Source organism: Monodon monoceros, unplaced genomic scaffold (genome assembly GCF_005190385.1).
Source record: "Monodon monoceros isolate NGI ecotype Baffin Bay Population unplaced genomic scaffold, NGI_Narwhal_1 Super_Scaffold_1, whole genome shotgun sequence".
In the NCBI taxonomy this organism is placed as follows: Eukaryota; Metazoa; Chordata; class Mammalia; order Artiodactyla; family Monodontidae; genus Monodon; species Monodon monoceros.
The window spans coordinates 57,009,927-57,026,898 of NW_021703765.1; positions in this window are offsets into that span (position 1 = coordinate 57,009,927).

Below are 16,972 nucleotides of genomic sequence, written 5' to 3' on the forward strand. Positions count from 1 at the left end.
TTTTTGAAAATTCGTATTTAATGCCTGTTTTTGGTTACAACTCTGTTAGAGAAAGAATGAAAAGAGGGGAATGCCTCTTTTGTTCTTGTTGATTTTAGGCTAATTTAGTCTTCTGGTCAATTATAAAATAATTTTTTGCTATTTTAATGAGGTGAAAATGAAGGTGATCTAGCTGTGTAAATGTGAGTAGAATTGCAATATTGTGTTTCAAATGTAGTGTATCAGAAAAGTATGCATCTGAAGCCAGAGCAAATGCTTATTATTACAAAGATAATAAGCTGTGCTTTGGTGGCTTTTGTAGCAGCTGAAATGTCTTTGAGGTATTGCTTGTATTCACTGGTTCCTGAATGGAATTAATATCTCTTGCCTTTCATATCTTGCTATGGGAGTGCCCTGCTGTTTAACTTGAGTTTCTTAATTGAGATCAATTCTCTCCCTTTGCACAGGGCAGGGTCTCTACCTCCAAGGAACTGCCAGGGTCAAAGGTGGTATAGACCACATAAATCCTCACCCGCTCCTGCTTTCCAACACTATTAGACAATTTGCTGAGCTAAACTAAGATGTCTTTTTTTAAAAAAGGGGACAAATATTTTATATGTTTAGAAGAAACATCTATTTTTCTATTTCTGTGTTTACTTCTTTAGCAGAATTTTACATAGAAATAATTTTTAACTTAATTCTAGAAATAATCACATCTGCTAATAAATCGTTATTTGATTCCCTGGAGTCTTTTTTTTAAATTATTGAAGTATAGTTGATTTACAATGTTGTGTTAATTACTGCTATTCAGCAAAGTGATTCCGTTATACATATATATACATTCTATTTTTTATATTCTTTTCCATTATGGTTTATCACAGGATACTGAATATAGTCCCCTGTGCTCTACAGTAGGACCTTGTTGTTTATCCATTCTCTCTATAAAAGCTCACATCTGCTCACCCCAACCTCCCACTCCATCCTCCCCCAACTCCCTCCACCTTGGCAACCCCCAGTCTGTTCTCTATGTCCGTGATTCTGTTTCTGTTTCATAGATAGATTCATTTGTGTCATATTTTAGATTCCACATATAAGCGGTATCATATAATATTTGTCTTTCTCTTTCTGACTTACTTCACTTCGTATGATAATCTCTAGTTGCATCCATTTGTTGCTGCAAATGGCATTATTTCATTCTTTTTATGGCTGAGTAATATTCCATTGTACATATGCACCACATCTTTGTTATCCATTCATCTGTCGATGGACATTTAGGTAGTTTCCATGTCTTGGCTATTATAAATAATGCTGCTATGAACATAGGGGTGCATGTATCTTTTTGAATTATAGTTTTGTCTGGACATATGCCCAGGAGTGGGATTGCTGGATCATATGACAATTGTTGTTGTTGTTTTTTTAATTAATTTATTTTATTTTTGGCTGCATTGGGTCTTCATTGCAGTGCATGGACTTCTCATTGCGGTGGCTTCTCTTTTTGCAGAACACGGGCTCTAGGGTGCGCAGGCTTCAGTAGTTGTGGTGCATGGGCTTAGAGTGGTGCACGGGCTTAGTTGCTCCACAGCATGTGGGATCTTCCTGGACCAGGGCTTGAACCCGTGAACCCTGAGTTGGCAGGTGGATTCTTAACCACTGCGCCACCAGGGAAGTCCTGACAATTCTACTTTTAGTGTTTTGAGGAACCTCCATACTGTTTTCCACAGTGGCTGCAACAATTCACATTCCCACCAACAGTGTAGGAGGGTTCCCTTTTCTCTACACCCTCTCCAGAATTTGTTATTTGTAGACTTTTTAATGATGGCCATTCTGACCAGCGTGAGGTGGTACCTACCTCATTGTAGTTTTGATTTGCATTCCTCTAAAAATTAGTGATGTTGAGCATCTTTTCATGTGCCTATTGGCTCTGTATGTCTTCTTTGGAAAAATGTCTGTTTAGGTCTTCTCCCCATTTTTCGATTGGGTTGTTTGTTTTTTGTTGTTGTTGAGTTGTATGAGCTGTTTGTATATTTTGGAAATTAAGCCCTTGTTGGTCGCATCATTTGCAAATATTTTCTCCCATTCTGTAGGTTGTCTTTTCGTTTTCTTTATGGTTTCCTTTGCTGTGCAAAAGCTTGCAAGTTTGATTAGGTCCTATTTGTTTGTTTTCATTTTTATTTCTATTGCTTTGGGAGATTGACCTAAGAAAACATTGGTACGATTTATGTCAGAGAATGTTTTGCTTGTGCTCTCTGCTAGTAGATTTATGGTGTCGTGTCTTATGTTTAAGTCTTTAAGCCATTTTGAGTTTATTTTTGTGTAGGGTGTGAGGATGTGTTCTAACTTCGTTGACTTACATGTGGCTGTCCAACTTTCCCAACACCACTTGCCAAAGAGACTGTCTTTTTCCCGTTGTATATTCTTGCCTCCTTCGTCAAAAATTAATTGACCGTAGGTGTGTGGGTTTATTTCTGGGCTCTGATCCCTGGAGTCTCTTAAAAGCAATTAATATTATGAACAATATTGTTAGAAATAAAATTATAAATTATCAGTGTCAATTAAAATTTTCCCCTGTGGTTGCTTTCTTTCAAAGTTAGATTTAGCATTAAAAAGTTCTGTCGACGTTGAGTTTAATATAAAGGTAAATTTTTAAAGATATTTTTAGATATAAGGGAAAAAAAGTAGCAGCTCTTTGGGAATGTAACTGGTTTATCCTCAGACTCATCAAATTGGAAGTTCGGCTTTTAGACAACCCAGTGGATTAAAAGCCAGGAGAACTGGGTTTCCAGTTCCAGCGCTCATTGTAATGAGAGCCATCCCACTAGCAGTAAGTCTTCAGGCCTCATCTCTTTCCCCAAACTGAACCAAACCTCACCTTATCTCTGCAGCTAATGCCCCTGCCATGGGCCTCACAGCCCTGCTGTGGGCAACACAGGAGATACTTGGAGAAATTTGAAACAAACCCTCCAAGTGATTTTTATTCAGCCTGGAATAAAAGCGTAGCTGACCCAAGAGGCCCCAAGTTTTTGTTTGCTTATTTGTTTGTTTGTTTAAAGCAGGAACTTTAAGCAGGAAAGCCATAGCTCCAAGTGATTCTGAGACGGCAAAGCCCTACCTTACTCATCATCTCTTCTTCTGAAAGACAGATAAGAAGGTTAGGAAGGATCACATGCAAGTTACCATAAAATAGAAATTAAATCTATACTGATTTTTTATCTTGTCGTCATAACGTTGAGTTTTTACCTGTTTACTTAGAAAAGCAAAGAGCATTGCTGTTTTGTTGAAAGATTTGTTGAACTAGTCCCAAGGACTCTTGGCGTAGGATCTTGAGATTATGGGTATTTGTTATAGGAACCGACACCGTCGTGCGCTTTTGATATAGAGGGTGCAGTTGCTTCTTAAAAAATAAGAATTTTGAAGTATCAGTGATATATGTTAATGTAGAAGTATCTTAAAGAAGATCTTGATGATTTATACTCATGACTTACAGCATATAGATATTAACAAATGTTATGTTACTTGAGCATCATTGCTCTTAAAGTCCACTGGTCATTTTTCTTCCTAGGTCTACCCCATATCCCTTCCCCCAATATCACCCTTCCTCTCTCCCGACCCTTCCCCATTTCTCCTCTTCTCCACATACCAGGGTCCCCAGGCTCCATCTGCCAGGAAGAAATTGAAATTTTCTGGTTCTTAATCATTCAGTGTAATCTAACTCTACCTTAACTCAGCCATCTTCTCCCAGGCAAGAGAGGCACACATGCAAAAAGCAACCTGCTGTCATTGGGCACATCTTCTGCACTCCAAGGTGTGCAGATGGAAACCAGAGGGCATTGAGAAGTAGGTTTGGCCCTTGTGTTTCCTCTAAGCAAACCTTGGTGGCTCCGGCTGCTAGATGGTCTACTGTGGCTTCCTATATTTTGGTCACCCAAATGACCAAACTTTGGGCACCCTCCCTGCATCGTGCTGTAGAAGTTCTGGTCACACAGAGGTCACTTTGGCCCATGCAGAGATGGAGGCAAGCAAAGTGCAATGAGGTGTGAGTGCTGTGATCAGGTAAGTGCCTTGTGACTGGAAAGGAGAAGGCCCTCTGACTTGTATATGTGATAGTAGAGGGCATCATTACTTTTCTTTTTTGTTTTTCTTTAATTTATTTATTTAAATTTTTTTTTTTTTTTGGCTGCCTTGGGTCTTCGTTGCTGCGCGCGGGCTTCCTCTAGTTGCACTGAGCGGAGGCTACTCTTCGTTGCGGTGCGAGGGCTTCTCATTGTGGTGGCTTCTCTTGTTGCAGAGCCCAGGTTCTAGGCACGCGGGCTTCAGTAGTTGTGGCATGCAGGCTCAGTAGTTGTGGCTTGCAGGCTCTAGAGCACAGGCTCAGTAGTTGTGGCACACGGGCTTCGTTGCTCCACGGCATGTGGGATCTTCCTGGACCAGGGCTCGAACCCATGTCCCCCACGTTGGCAGGCGGATTCTTAACCACTGCGCCACCAGGGAAGCCCAATACTTTTCTTATAATACAGAATAGTACAAGGAGAAAATGAAATACTTATACAAAAGAAGTGAAACAGGATGAACAGATAAGGGAAAATAAAATAGCAGTTGCTTTTCATAGGGGAAAAAAGACATTTAGAAAGGCACACGAGCCGTGTAGAGTAGATGGTCATGGGCCGTATGATGGGAGGGGAAGCTACTGCAGAAAGAAAGGAAAAGTCCCCAGGATTGAGGAGCAGAATCAAGAAGAGACGTCTCAGCACGCTTGGGAAGGACTGGATAGGTCGCCAGAGTTCGCGGTAGGGGAGCAGGTGGCAGAAGGGAGAACAAGGGCAGGGGAGAACCTGGCAGGAGTAGGAGTGGTTTACATTCTTGGGACCATGGAGGTCAGGTCCACCAGAAGCAGACACAACTGGAGTTTGACCCAATGAAACACCGTGAGTCAGAGTCTAAATTGGACCTGACTACGGGGCCCTCTCATTATGGAAATGGACCACAATGAGGGGAGCCGCAGAGATCCAAGTAAACAGTAATCACAGGCACTCGGCTGGGTCCAGTTCAGTCCACCAGGGGGCCCATCTGGGGAGGCGTTCAGTAGTAGCCTGTCCCTCAGGTGAAGGAGGGGGAAGGATTTGACTTTTTTTTTTTAATTGAGGTATAGTTAATGTACAATGTTGTGTTATTTTCAGGTGTACAGCAAAGTGATTCAGTTATACATATTTTTTTTTCGGATTCTTTTCCATGACAGGTTTTTTACAAGATATTGAATATAGTTCCCTGTGCTATACAGTAGGTGCTTGTTTGTCTATCTTATATATAGTAGTGTGTGTATGTTAATCCCAAACTCCTATTTATCTCCCACCACACGCTGCCCCGAGGATTCGACTGAGAGAGAGCCACTGGGTTCTGTTGATCTGCTCTTTGCAGACTCATGAGCTACAGGGATGCACATGCACGTGGTCCCACCTGTTCTAATCCCTGGCCTCGCCATCTCAGGGGAAATGGGTTAAGGTCAAAGTGCACGCTCCGGGGGGCCCAGATGAAATTGTCCTGGGTCCAGAGCAATGCAGTCATGCCCCTCTCTCCTGTCACTGCAGAGGGCCCAGGTGAAATTGTCCTGGGTCCAGAGCAATGCAGGCACGCCCCTCTCTCCTGTCACTGCAGAGGGCTGGTCCTAGCAGAGGGAGAGTTGATCCCAGGACATCCCCCTAAATGGTGGAAGCAGCTACAAGTGACTTCATTTTTTTAGTCACACCCTCTTCCTTACGGTTATATGTACAGCCCAGTCCATCCTCTCCTTGTAGCTCTGTTTTGACATTCCAGAAATTCTCTGAACTCTGTATTCTCCTGTTAGGATGTTTTCTGTAAAGCATTGCAGTTACTTCAAGAGTAGATGAAACTGCATTTCTCAAGCAGGAAAATCTTCTGTTTTTCCTAAATTAGAAAACTATTTACACCTCATTTATGGTGAGATAGGAGATCCCACAAAGCAAAGCGATTTTCTACTAAACATTATTTACCATTTTCGGTGACAATTCTGACACGCTGGGATTAGCACAATTTAAATGTATTCAGAGGCCATATTTAACACTAAGAAAATTGAAAACGTCTAAAAAGATCTCTTGACTATCCCCTCTTCATGTTCCACCTGGCATAGCAACCATTTACACTTGATGTTGTGTAACTGACAGATTCAGAGCACACTTGGCAGTCGTTGAGGTCTGCTTTTTCTATCCACACAGGCACCATCATAGAGTGGTCAGGATTCTGTACACATCAGTGTTCAGGATGTGTTACAAAGAGTGTTTGTGCACAGCCTTCTAATAGGTAAAGAGAGCGTGGTTTTGAAAGCATTCAAAAAGTTACAATCCATTACACACACACACACACGCACGCACACACAAAACACCTGGTTAGAACCAATAAGCAATTCAGCAAAGTTGCCAGGTATGAAGTCAACAGGCAAAATTCAGTTGCATCTCTATGTATTAACACAAGTGTTCTCACCAAAACAAATAAAAGGTAAATATATGAGGTGATAAGTGTGTTATTTAACTCAATGGTGGGAATTCTTTCATAATGTATAAATATATTAAATCATTTCATTGTACCCTTTAAATATCTTACCATTTTTATTTGCCAGTTATACCTCAGTAAAGTTTAAAAATCAAAAATAAAAAGGAAGGAAACTCTGACACATGCTACCACATGCATGACTCTTAAGGCCATCATGCTAAGGGAAATGAACCCCGTCACAGAAGGACAAATACCGTATGATTCCATTTATATGAGACCCCTAGAGTATCAAATCACAGAGATAGAAAGTAGGATGGTGAGGGCCAGGGGCTGGGGAGAGGGAGATAGGGAGTTATTGTTTAATGACGACAGATTCAGTTTGGGAAGATGAAAGAATCTGGAGAGGATGGTGGTGATGGTTGCCTGACAATGTGAATGTAATTAATGCCATCGAACTCTACACTTAAAAATGGTTAAGATGATAACATTTACATTATGTGTATTTCATCACAATCAAAAATAAAAATAAGAGAGTTCCCTGGCAGTCCAGTGGTTAGGACTCAGCGCTTTCACTGCTGAGGGCTCGGGTTCAATCCTTGGTCGGGGAACAAAGATCCTGCAAGCTGTGCAGCGTGGTCAAAAAGAAAAAAATAAAATTAAATTTAAAAAGTTATGTTCCTAGATAGATTCATTTGTGTCATATTTTAGATTGCACATATAAGTGATATCATATGGTATTTGTCTTTCTCTTTCTGACTTACAACAAGGTCCTACTGTATATAGCACAGGGAACCATATTCAGTATCCTGTGATAAACCATAATGGAAAAGAATTTTTTAAAATGTATATGTGGGGCTTCCCTGGTGGCGCAGTGGTTGAGAGTCCGCCTGCCGATGCAGGGGACACGGGTTCGTGCCCCGGTCCGGGAAGATCCCACATGCCGCGGAGCGGCTGGGCCCGTGAGCCATGGCCGCTGAGCCTGCGCGTCCGGAGCCTGTGCTCCGCAACGGGAGAGGCCACAACAGTGAGAGGCCCGCGAACCGCCAAAAAAAAAAAAAAAGTATATGTGTGTGTGTGTATAACTGAATCACTTTGCTGTTTAGCAGAAATTAACACAACGTTGTAGATCAACTACACTTCAACAAAAAAAAAATGCAAAAAAGTTATCTTCCTTCTAAACTAGATTTTGTCTGAAAGCATGTTAATAATCAAACCAATAGGGACTTCCCTGGTGGTCCAGTGGTTAAGACTTCACCTTCCAATGCAGGGGGTGCGGGTTTGATCCCTGGTTGGGGAGCTAGGATCCCACATGCCTCACGGCCAAAAAAACCAAAATATATAAAACAGAAGCAATATTGGAGCAAATTCAATAAAGACTTTGAAAATGGTCCACATCAAAAAAATCTTTAAAAAAAAAAAAAAAAGCAATAAACAATAATGCAACACAATATGCTCCTGTCGTCACCCTTGGATTGAGGAGACTGAGGCCGACCAGCTGGTATTTCTGCACATTGGAAGCTGTGGGAGAGCAGATTTTGACTCAACGCTATCATTAGTATACCAAAAAAATGTCAAAATCAAACACTAAAAGATTAATAATACAAATGATAAGCTATACCAAAACAAGGCAAAGAAATCAAGTTACTTCAACATTATAGAATTTAAAAAGTGCAATAGTAGGGTGCAGTGATGCTGTCCAGGTTGTCACAGCACCTGGCTTGAGTCTCCAGGAATGAGTGAGACACCCAGATGGGTTCCAACACTGGGAGCGTGTTTCTTTGCAGCCCTTGATGTGAGACCCAGAGCAGCTCCCTCCATCGGACCACGAACTGAAGCAGCACAAGGATAACAGCCTTGAAACCGTCACCTGAACATGCATCACTTACCACCCTCACTGTGCTCAGCACCTCACAGCATGGCCGGCACAGAAGAGCTGCCTGAAAACTCATTGTTGAATTGTTCAACAACACCGTGCGGTGAATGGCATTATTATTATCACTAGCTTACGGACAAGAACTCTGGGACTCCGAGAGGTTAAGCTACGTGTCAAGGTCATCATCCAGCAGTGGAGCCAGATGTTCTCAGCCCCAGACCCAGCTCTGTCCTTCTAAGGCTCCTCCAAAACTTTCCGTTTCCCACACAACAGTCAGAGGGATTCTGTAAGGAGGTCAGTTGGATCAAGTGACTCCCTTGCCCTCAAACCTCCAAGGCTCCCCCCCACCACTGGCCAGAAATCAGAAAAAGCATTAAGGGAACCCCAAGGAGAGCCTGGTTCATGTTCCATTTGGTGGGGGACTCGGAAAGAAGTGTCTTGATTGCCACCTGAGAAATCTGAAGGGTGGGAGATGCAGCGGCCCTGCAGGTAGCGGAAGGGAGGAAGGGGTGGTCGTGTGGGAAGCCGGCACCCCCAAAGGGGCACGGATGCTTCCTGTGGGCCAGCCGTGGGCCACCTAAGAGAAAGCCATGGTGGGTTAGATCTTGTCCAGGAGGGACACCTGGATGAGCAAAGAGCCACAGGTCATGCCAGACTCCTATGGCTCTGGGAGAAGTACAAACAGTGAACCAGAAGGAAGTGGTTACCTCCAATTAGGGAACTGCACGTGGGCGACACCTGCTCGCGTGGGTGGGCAGAGGAAGGTCTCTGAGGCACTCGCACAAACGCCCACGAAAGAAAGAGTCAGCCTTGAGCCTCTGCCAGCACCAGAGAGCAAGAAGCCAACTCATGGCAGAACCAACCCAACCCTGATCATTCCTTGTCTTGTCTCCCCAGGACCCCAGGTGACCCCCAACCCTGCAGGTGTCAGAAACAAGGTTAGCCAACTGGAGGGTTTGGGAAGAAATAGAACACTGGACAATGAGAGAAAGACCCTCTCCCAGCAGCAAACTTCCCACCTGGTAGAGGAGAGACACCTCAATTAAATCAAGTTTGAGTTTAGAAAATTGCAGGGCACTAGAGACACTCTTTTCTGTATTGAGACGATTTGCATTACGTAAGTGACTTCCAAAAGTCATACAGCTGCTGGAGCTTTCACCCAGGCACCGAGAAAAACTAGTTCCACTGAATAAATTTAAAAGAACAGTGACAGATAAAGTTATTTCACGATGGGAACTCATGAATCATGCGTTCGATGCACAAGTTACAAGTGTTCAGAAAACAGAAATAAAACTTGGGAAAATTTGATGTCTCCTGAAATACCTCTCATTACTTTTTAAATATAGGGTATTTTTTCAAATTATAAAAGTGGACTCATATGAGAATCTAGAAAATACATTAAAATATTAAAAGAAAACTTTAAAATACCCACAATTTCCTATCCCTATTTTTTAAAGTCTGAATAGAAAGTGCCCTTTCTCAGTGGGGGAAAAAAATGGCATTCAAATGTTCCAACTATTATCTTTAATGGTGTAATGATAGGTTTTCCCTTTTGTTGCCTGTTTGCGGAAGCGGACGGCTGTCATTTTGTCTCCCCAGCTCACTGCCCCTGGCATCTCGACCACCTGTCTGCACTTTCCCGGAATCAGCCTCCTCTGTCCGTGAATCTGGTTACATCAGAGCTGCGCGTGACGCCACTTTCTCTGTGGCTCTTCATGGTCTAAAGATGGAGCACCAACAAGCCAGGACAGTCAGAGGCCATCCCTGTGAATTCTGCAATAGAATAAACAGCTCTTTCCTCTTCTGGGAACTGGGAAACAGAGTGAGATAAGAGAGAAGCACCGAAAGCAACAGCTGGTGCTCAAGGGGTGTAGATGAGGTGGGAGAGGCCTGATGGAGTTGGAGTCATCCCCAAGGTCCACATGGCCTTTCTGTCTGTGGTTTCCATGTGACGGGCCCATATCTGAAAACTAAGTTCCCCTTTTTCGCTAAAGCTTGTCATTGCTGTAATCTGAAAGTATCGATAAGTACATTATTTAATATCTTTACATTTTCTTATTTTCCTTTTTTGAAAAGAAGCATGTATACTTGCCTAACTAAAATTTTCCAGGGACCTAAGACTGTCCTTATTTACATGTGGGATCTGTGTCCACTCTTAGGGACACAGAAGAAGCACACTGGATGCTTCCTTTCCATTCTGCCCCCATGTGTGTGCATTTTGTCTATTCTTAAAATAAAAATAACAGTATGAAAAAAGGGAAGAAAAATCACAACATGACAGCTGAGGGGCTGTGTGTGTGCATGTATGTGTGCATTCGTGTGTGTGATTGTGTGTACGTGTGTGGTTGTATGTGTGTACATGTGTGCTTGTGTGTACACCTGTATGCTCATGTGTGTACTATGTGATTGTATGTGTGTGCATGTGTACACGTGTGATCGTGTATGTGCGTACATGTGTATTGCGCGTGTGTACTGTGTGGTTGTATGTGATTTATGTACATGTGTGGTTGTGTGTGTGCTTGTGTTGCATGTGTGTGCATGTGTGGTCGTATGCACATGTGTATTGTGTATGTACATGTGTGTGGTTGTGTGTGTCTGTCTGCTCTCTCCCTGGTCACAGTTAAAGTCATCACCGACTTCTTTTATGTCTAGTGGTGTCCAGGCTTTGGAGGTAAGCTGCTGGAGCCTTGTCCTTTCCATTACATTTTCACTGTCCATTTGCCAGCCAAGAGGAGTAGGGACAGGAAGTGTGGTCCAGTCCAGAGGCCCATATCTTGCTGGCCTTGTCTGGTAGTTACACTTTCATCTCTAAGGTTTGCTCACTCCTGGGGCTGCCTGCCTCCCTGACCCCAGATCTGAGGGTCACTCCTCAGGGACATCTCGAGTGGATCGGGAGGGCACAGTTCCCATCCTGCACGTGCGACTCTCCTCTCCCACCAGCCGCAGCTCTTGTTACACCAACTGGACATTTGACCCAACTGGGTGGGTCAGGTGCCCTCTTTTGGAGACTCCAGATAGCTGGTTTGAGGCCCAGGAGCTGAGAGCCATCACCCAGAATCAAGCTGGTGAGACCACCTGTGTCGTGTGTGCATCACTTCAGAGAAAGCCACCTGCCTGTATATACAAAGAACGAGGCAGCTGAGCTGAAAAAGCAGAGAAGAGACTATGGGCTCCGCAGAGGTGGGACCCGTAACCTCACAGCCTCTTGTGTGAGTTCGTGAGGGCTGCAGTAACAAAGAACCACAGGCCAGGGGCATTAAACAACAGATACTTATTTCTCACAGTTCTGGAGGCTGGAAGCCCGAGATCAAGCCGTCAACAGGTTGGTTCCTTCTGAGGCCTCTCTACTTGGCATGTAGACGGCCATCTCCTCCCTGTGTCCTCACGTGGTCCTCCCGCTGTGCCTGTCTGTGTTCTCATCTCCTCTTATAAAGACGCCAACCATATTGGGTTAGGGTCCACCCACATGACCTCATTTACCTTAATTGCCTCTTTAAAGGCCCTGTCTCCAAATGCAGTCGCCTTCTGAGGTGCTGGGGGTTAGGACTTCAACACATGGATGCACTGGGGGGTGTGGGGAGACACAATTCAACCCAGAACACTCCGTCTGACTTTCCAGCTCCTGACTGTAGCGCCTCTTGGGGCCTGTACATCCTATGCTTGGGACACAAGGTAACAAATTCTAACTTTTGACCTGTGATAATTGGAGTAGATTTCGACTCCTTCTGATCACATAATTCCTGACAAAAATAATTAGTCTTGTACAGCAAAAACTGCTCTGTGGTTTTCCAGAATGGGAGGACCAGAAATGTGACTACTGCCTTCATACATGAATTTTATTTTTTTAAATTAATTTACTAATTTATCTTATTTTTTGTTGCATTGGATCTTCGTTGCTGCGCACGGGCTTTCTCTAGTTGCAGCGAGCGGGGGCTACTCTTTGTTGCAGTGCGCAGGCTTCTCATTGCAGTGGCTTCTCTTGTTGCAGAGCACAGGCTCTAGGTGTGCGGGCTTCAGTAGTTGTGGCGCATGGGCTTAGTTGCTCCGTGGCATGTGGGATCTTCCTGGACCAGGGCTCGAACCCGTGTCCCCTGCATTGGCAGGCAGATTCTTAACCACTGCACCACCAGGGAAGTCCCCCTACATGAATTTTAAATAGCAACAATTTCCAAGTCCCTATCTCGGTTCTGATTTTGAACTGAGCGCCAACTTCTTGAAGCATCTTCTTCCAGCTGAAATCTACCTTTGGGCTTCCATCAAAGACGCCAAATCCAAGGTGCTGTCATGAGTGTTCCTGCATCTTCACAGACACTTGGAAGTCACCCTCTGGTTCTCACTTTCTGAATTTGGGGATGTTAGATGCACTGTCCTGGTTAGAATGTTGACTTCCTCAAGGAAAAATAGAGGATAGTTTTTGGATAGAGGAGCGTAAGGGGGTTGTAGGGATTTCAGGGTTGATCAAAGAAATAGACATGACCACCAGGTGGCAGTAGTACACACAGGCTTCTCAGGTGGCCTTTGACAGGTTTGCACCCCGGGGAAGTCCCTCTGGGCTGGGACCAACCAGAGACTTCTGTGCAGGAGACCACAGCGTGGAAGAGGAGGACAGCAAGGGACCTCCTCCAGGGATACAGGGCTCACGTGGCAGGTGATGTCTCTGGGCAGAGAGTGTGGATCAGAGAGCTCCAAAGGGCACAGCAGCTTGGGGTCTTTATAGCTCCTAGAAGCTTTATCTTTCTAGTCAGCAGATGTTAGGCACAGTTTCTCAGGGTATGCAAAGCAGGCGAGCTCTAAATGGCTAAAAATCTGCTTATTGGACGTATGTTTAAAACAGCTGAATGTATAAAAACTATTTTTAACAGCCTAAAATTTAACTTTATGTATACATTTTTAATTAAAATAGAATAGGCATAAACCAAAAAGAAGGGAAAAAGTCAAGATGAAGTGTCACTGTCATTTTGTTTGCAGGGAGGAGTCAAGAAATGGAAAAAATTTCCAGGAAGAAATTCTAAGACCATCCCAAAGCAGCTAGGTTACGTGTTACGTGTAAATGCCAGAATTAGGTACTATCCCACTTAATCTACAAATGAAACAAGGGAGTCAAGGTTTATCCTATTCAGTACAAGAATTTTTAGAATGTATAAAAATTTGAGTTTGGTTCCTGCAAACTTTTGAGCTGACACTTCTCAGCTACTGAGAAGAAATTAACACTCTGGGGCCAACATACCAAGTCCACCTGGGCTCATCCATGTGACAAGGAGACAGGGATGCTAGAAAGAGGAAGGAGATAAGTCATACAGGTTTTATTATTTTAAAAAGAAAAGCCAGTCATTAAAGAAAAACAATACACGATTATGGAGCTTCTGATTAAATGAAGGAATGGATTCTGATTCTGTAAGCTCCCTAGGTGGAGCTGAGCTTCATTATCAACCAACTTGGAATTGGTTTATCCTTATTTATTTCTTTTGAAGGAGAAGACTTACATTTAAAACATTTGACCCAAAGATGGTTACTTTGAAAGAACCCACGTAGGATTTTCTTTAAAAACATGTGTGTGTAAATACATTTGTTTTTCGTAATGCAGAGTGCAAGATTTTGATGTAGACTGCCTTGTGTCAGCTACTTCCCAGATGTCTAGATTTCCCATCTTTTTGACAGGAAGGAACATGACACCCACCACAGATACACATTCTAAGGATCACTTGCTTAAGTGTCATAACTTACAATGATATGTTATTAAATAATAAAATGGAAACAAATATTGTTTGGTTGAGCCATTTCACAAAGGTAAAAACATTCAGGTCAAATGAAAGATAATATTTTAAAACTTCACCTGAGGGCTTCCCTGGTGGCACAGTGGTTAAGAACCCGCCTGCCAATGCAGGGGACACGGGTTCGATCCCTGGTCCTGGAAGATCCCACATGCCGTGGAGCAACTAAGCCCATGCACCACAACTACAGAGCCTGCGCTCTAGAGCCCGTGAGCCACAACTGCTGAAGCCTGCGCACCTAGAGCCCATGCTCTGCAACAAGAGAAGCCACCACAATGAGAAACCTGTGCGCTACAACGAAGAGTAGCCCCCGCTCACCACAACTAGAGAAAGCCCGTGCAGCAATGAAGACCCAATGCAGCCAAAAGAGGGAGTGCCTGGGCTTTCTTTTCACTTGCCCAGATGTGGGGCAGCCGGGGAAGAGGAAGGGGTGAAGCTTAAAAGATGTCAGCAGTCAAACATAAACAAATGGAGTCAGAGTCTCTGTTACAATGTCACTTTTTTCAAAGTCTGTTGGTGACTGGTCGCTGTGTGTGTTATTCAGTGCCGCCCCCTTCCCCTGACAGCAAAGTGTGTCATTGTGTTGCCTCCTTGTCTCCCAGTGCGAAACCCACATGACATTTTACAAAAATGGATAGTCAAAAGAGGAAATTGGTCACCAAAAAGGAAGGTGCATCAAAGAAATGAAAAGTGTTCATGCAGGAAGGGAAACAATCTACGGGAATGGAGTTAGAGAAGAAATGGCTGGGGGCGGGGGAGGAGTGAATTGGGAGTTTGGGGTTAGCAGAGGCAAACTATTACATACAGAATGGATAAACAACAAGGTCCTACTGTATAGCACAGGGAACTATATTCAATATCCTGGGATAAACCATAATGGAAAAGAATATGAAAAGGAATATATATGTAAAACTGAGCCACTTTGCTCTACAGCAGAAATTAACAACATTGTAAATCAACTATACTTCAATAAAATAGATTTTTTAAAAAATGGCTGACTGTGGGATGAGTGACCCTGCTGCCTTTCGAGAGGTCTTAGATGTGCCGACGGAGGAGCTCAGTGAAGACCTGCTTATCAACACAGCAGAGGAAAATGGTTGTGGTGAAAAGGATGAAGCCGGCCCAGAGGAACGAATGCCAGCAAAAAACTTAACATTCAGTGAACTTTTGGAGATAATTCATAACATTGAACATGCAAAGAACAAAATGTTGGAAGCTGATCCAAACTTAGGAAGGAGTGTATCAATTCACCACAGCATGGAAGGGATGTCCACTCCTTATCCTAAGTCACGTGACAAGATGAGCACTGTTCGAGCTATTCTTGATAAGTTTTCTACAAAGACACAAAACAGTTTATGTCCGCAGCAATGAAGACCCAACACAGCCAAAAATAATAAGTAAATAAATTTATTTTAAAAACAAAACAGTGAGTTAATAACAGACTCTGCATAGGTTGTTAGTAGATGTTTTCCTGACGATGCTGATTGGCAAGAGGGGTCGCTCTCATTCCTATATAAGATGAGAGAAATCCACAGCTCAGAGAGGCTCCCTGATTGTGAGCGAGCTGTGCTTAAAATAATAGAGATCTGACCATATTTTAAACATCCTAACTAATGAAAAGACTCCTATTGTGATTGCTTTTGGAACGCTAAGAATTCTCTTATCAGTGTAAGCTTCCAATTTACTTTGTGGGCAATGCTAAATTTTTACAAATCACCTTTATAGAGCAATAGCCACACGGGCTACGCATTACTAAATCCACTGCTAAATAAAGCTGAAATTTGGTGGGTTACCTGATCATTCTCGGCAAATGTGCCAGCTCCTATCATGTTTAGAACCCTGTGTTCTGAGGTGCTCAAGTTCACGCTGAGGAATTTGCTAAACAAATCCCTGGCAAGGAGTCAGAGCAGTGGTTTTCTGTATCCTTAAATCCTTTCAAATAGAAATGGCAAAACACACTGCCCGAGTCCACAATTCCTAAACTTTTGGAGTGTCAATCTTGGAGTTTCTTACTGTTTGAATCTGAACTCACTCGCTTCCCCAAAGGAGCAGCCTATTTATTTATTTTTAAAGTTAAACGGAATGAAAACTTCTGCACTTTGAATTAGGCAGCAATCACGGCTAAAAATAACTGATTTCGCGAGTTTCCTACGGAAAATGTAAGACAGAGGTGATCAGTCTCCTTCCCAAGCGGGGTAGGTGGGGTCTGGGCCTGAGCGAGGGTGGGTCTGCACGGGGCTCCCAGGGGGCGGGGGTCGAGGCGGGGGTCGAGGCGGGGGCCGGCCAGGGACTTTCAGCGCCCGGTGACAGTGCGAGTTTGTGGCAGTGATTTGGGGAATATCTCAGAGTTCAACAGGTTAGGGGGGAGACGGCTAACACACTGGCCTGGTGTTTGGGGGCTGCGCTCAATGACGGCAGGGACAGGAGGAGGGAAAAAGGAAAGGGGGGATGGAGATGGAGGAGAAGGGAAGGTGAAAGCCGCAGAAATAAAAGGCAGGCAAGAGAGGGCAGTGGAGGCAGGCAGAGCAGAGGGGGCGAGAACACGGGGGAGGCGCGCGGGCGGGCGGTCCTCCCGCCGGCAGGGGGCGCGCTCCCGGCAGCCCCGCGCCCCGCCCCCCTCCCCACCAGCCGCGCCTGCGCCGTCGCTCCGCCTCGCCCGGGATGCTGCTGCCGCTGCTGCGGAGTAGCTGCTTCCCCTCCTCTTCCCCCGGCGGTGGCGGCGGCGGCGGAGCGGACACGGGCGCGGGGGGCCGGCCGGCAGCACAGCTGCAGCGCGGAGCCCGTGGACCGCCGGGGCCTCTTGAGCGCGCGCTCGCCCAGCCCGGGGCCGACCCGCGGCGCGCGGCGG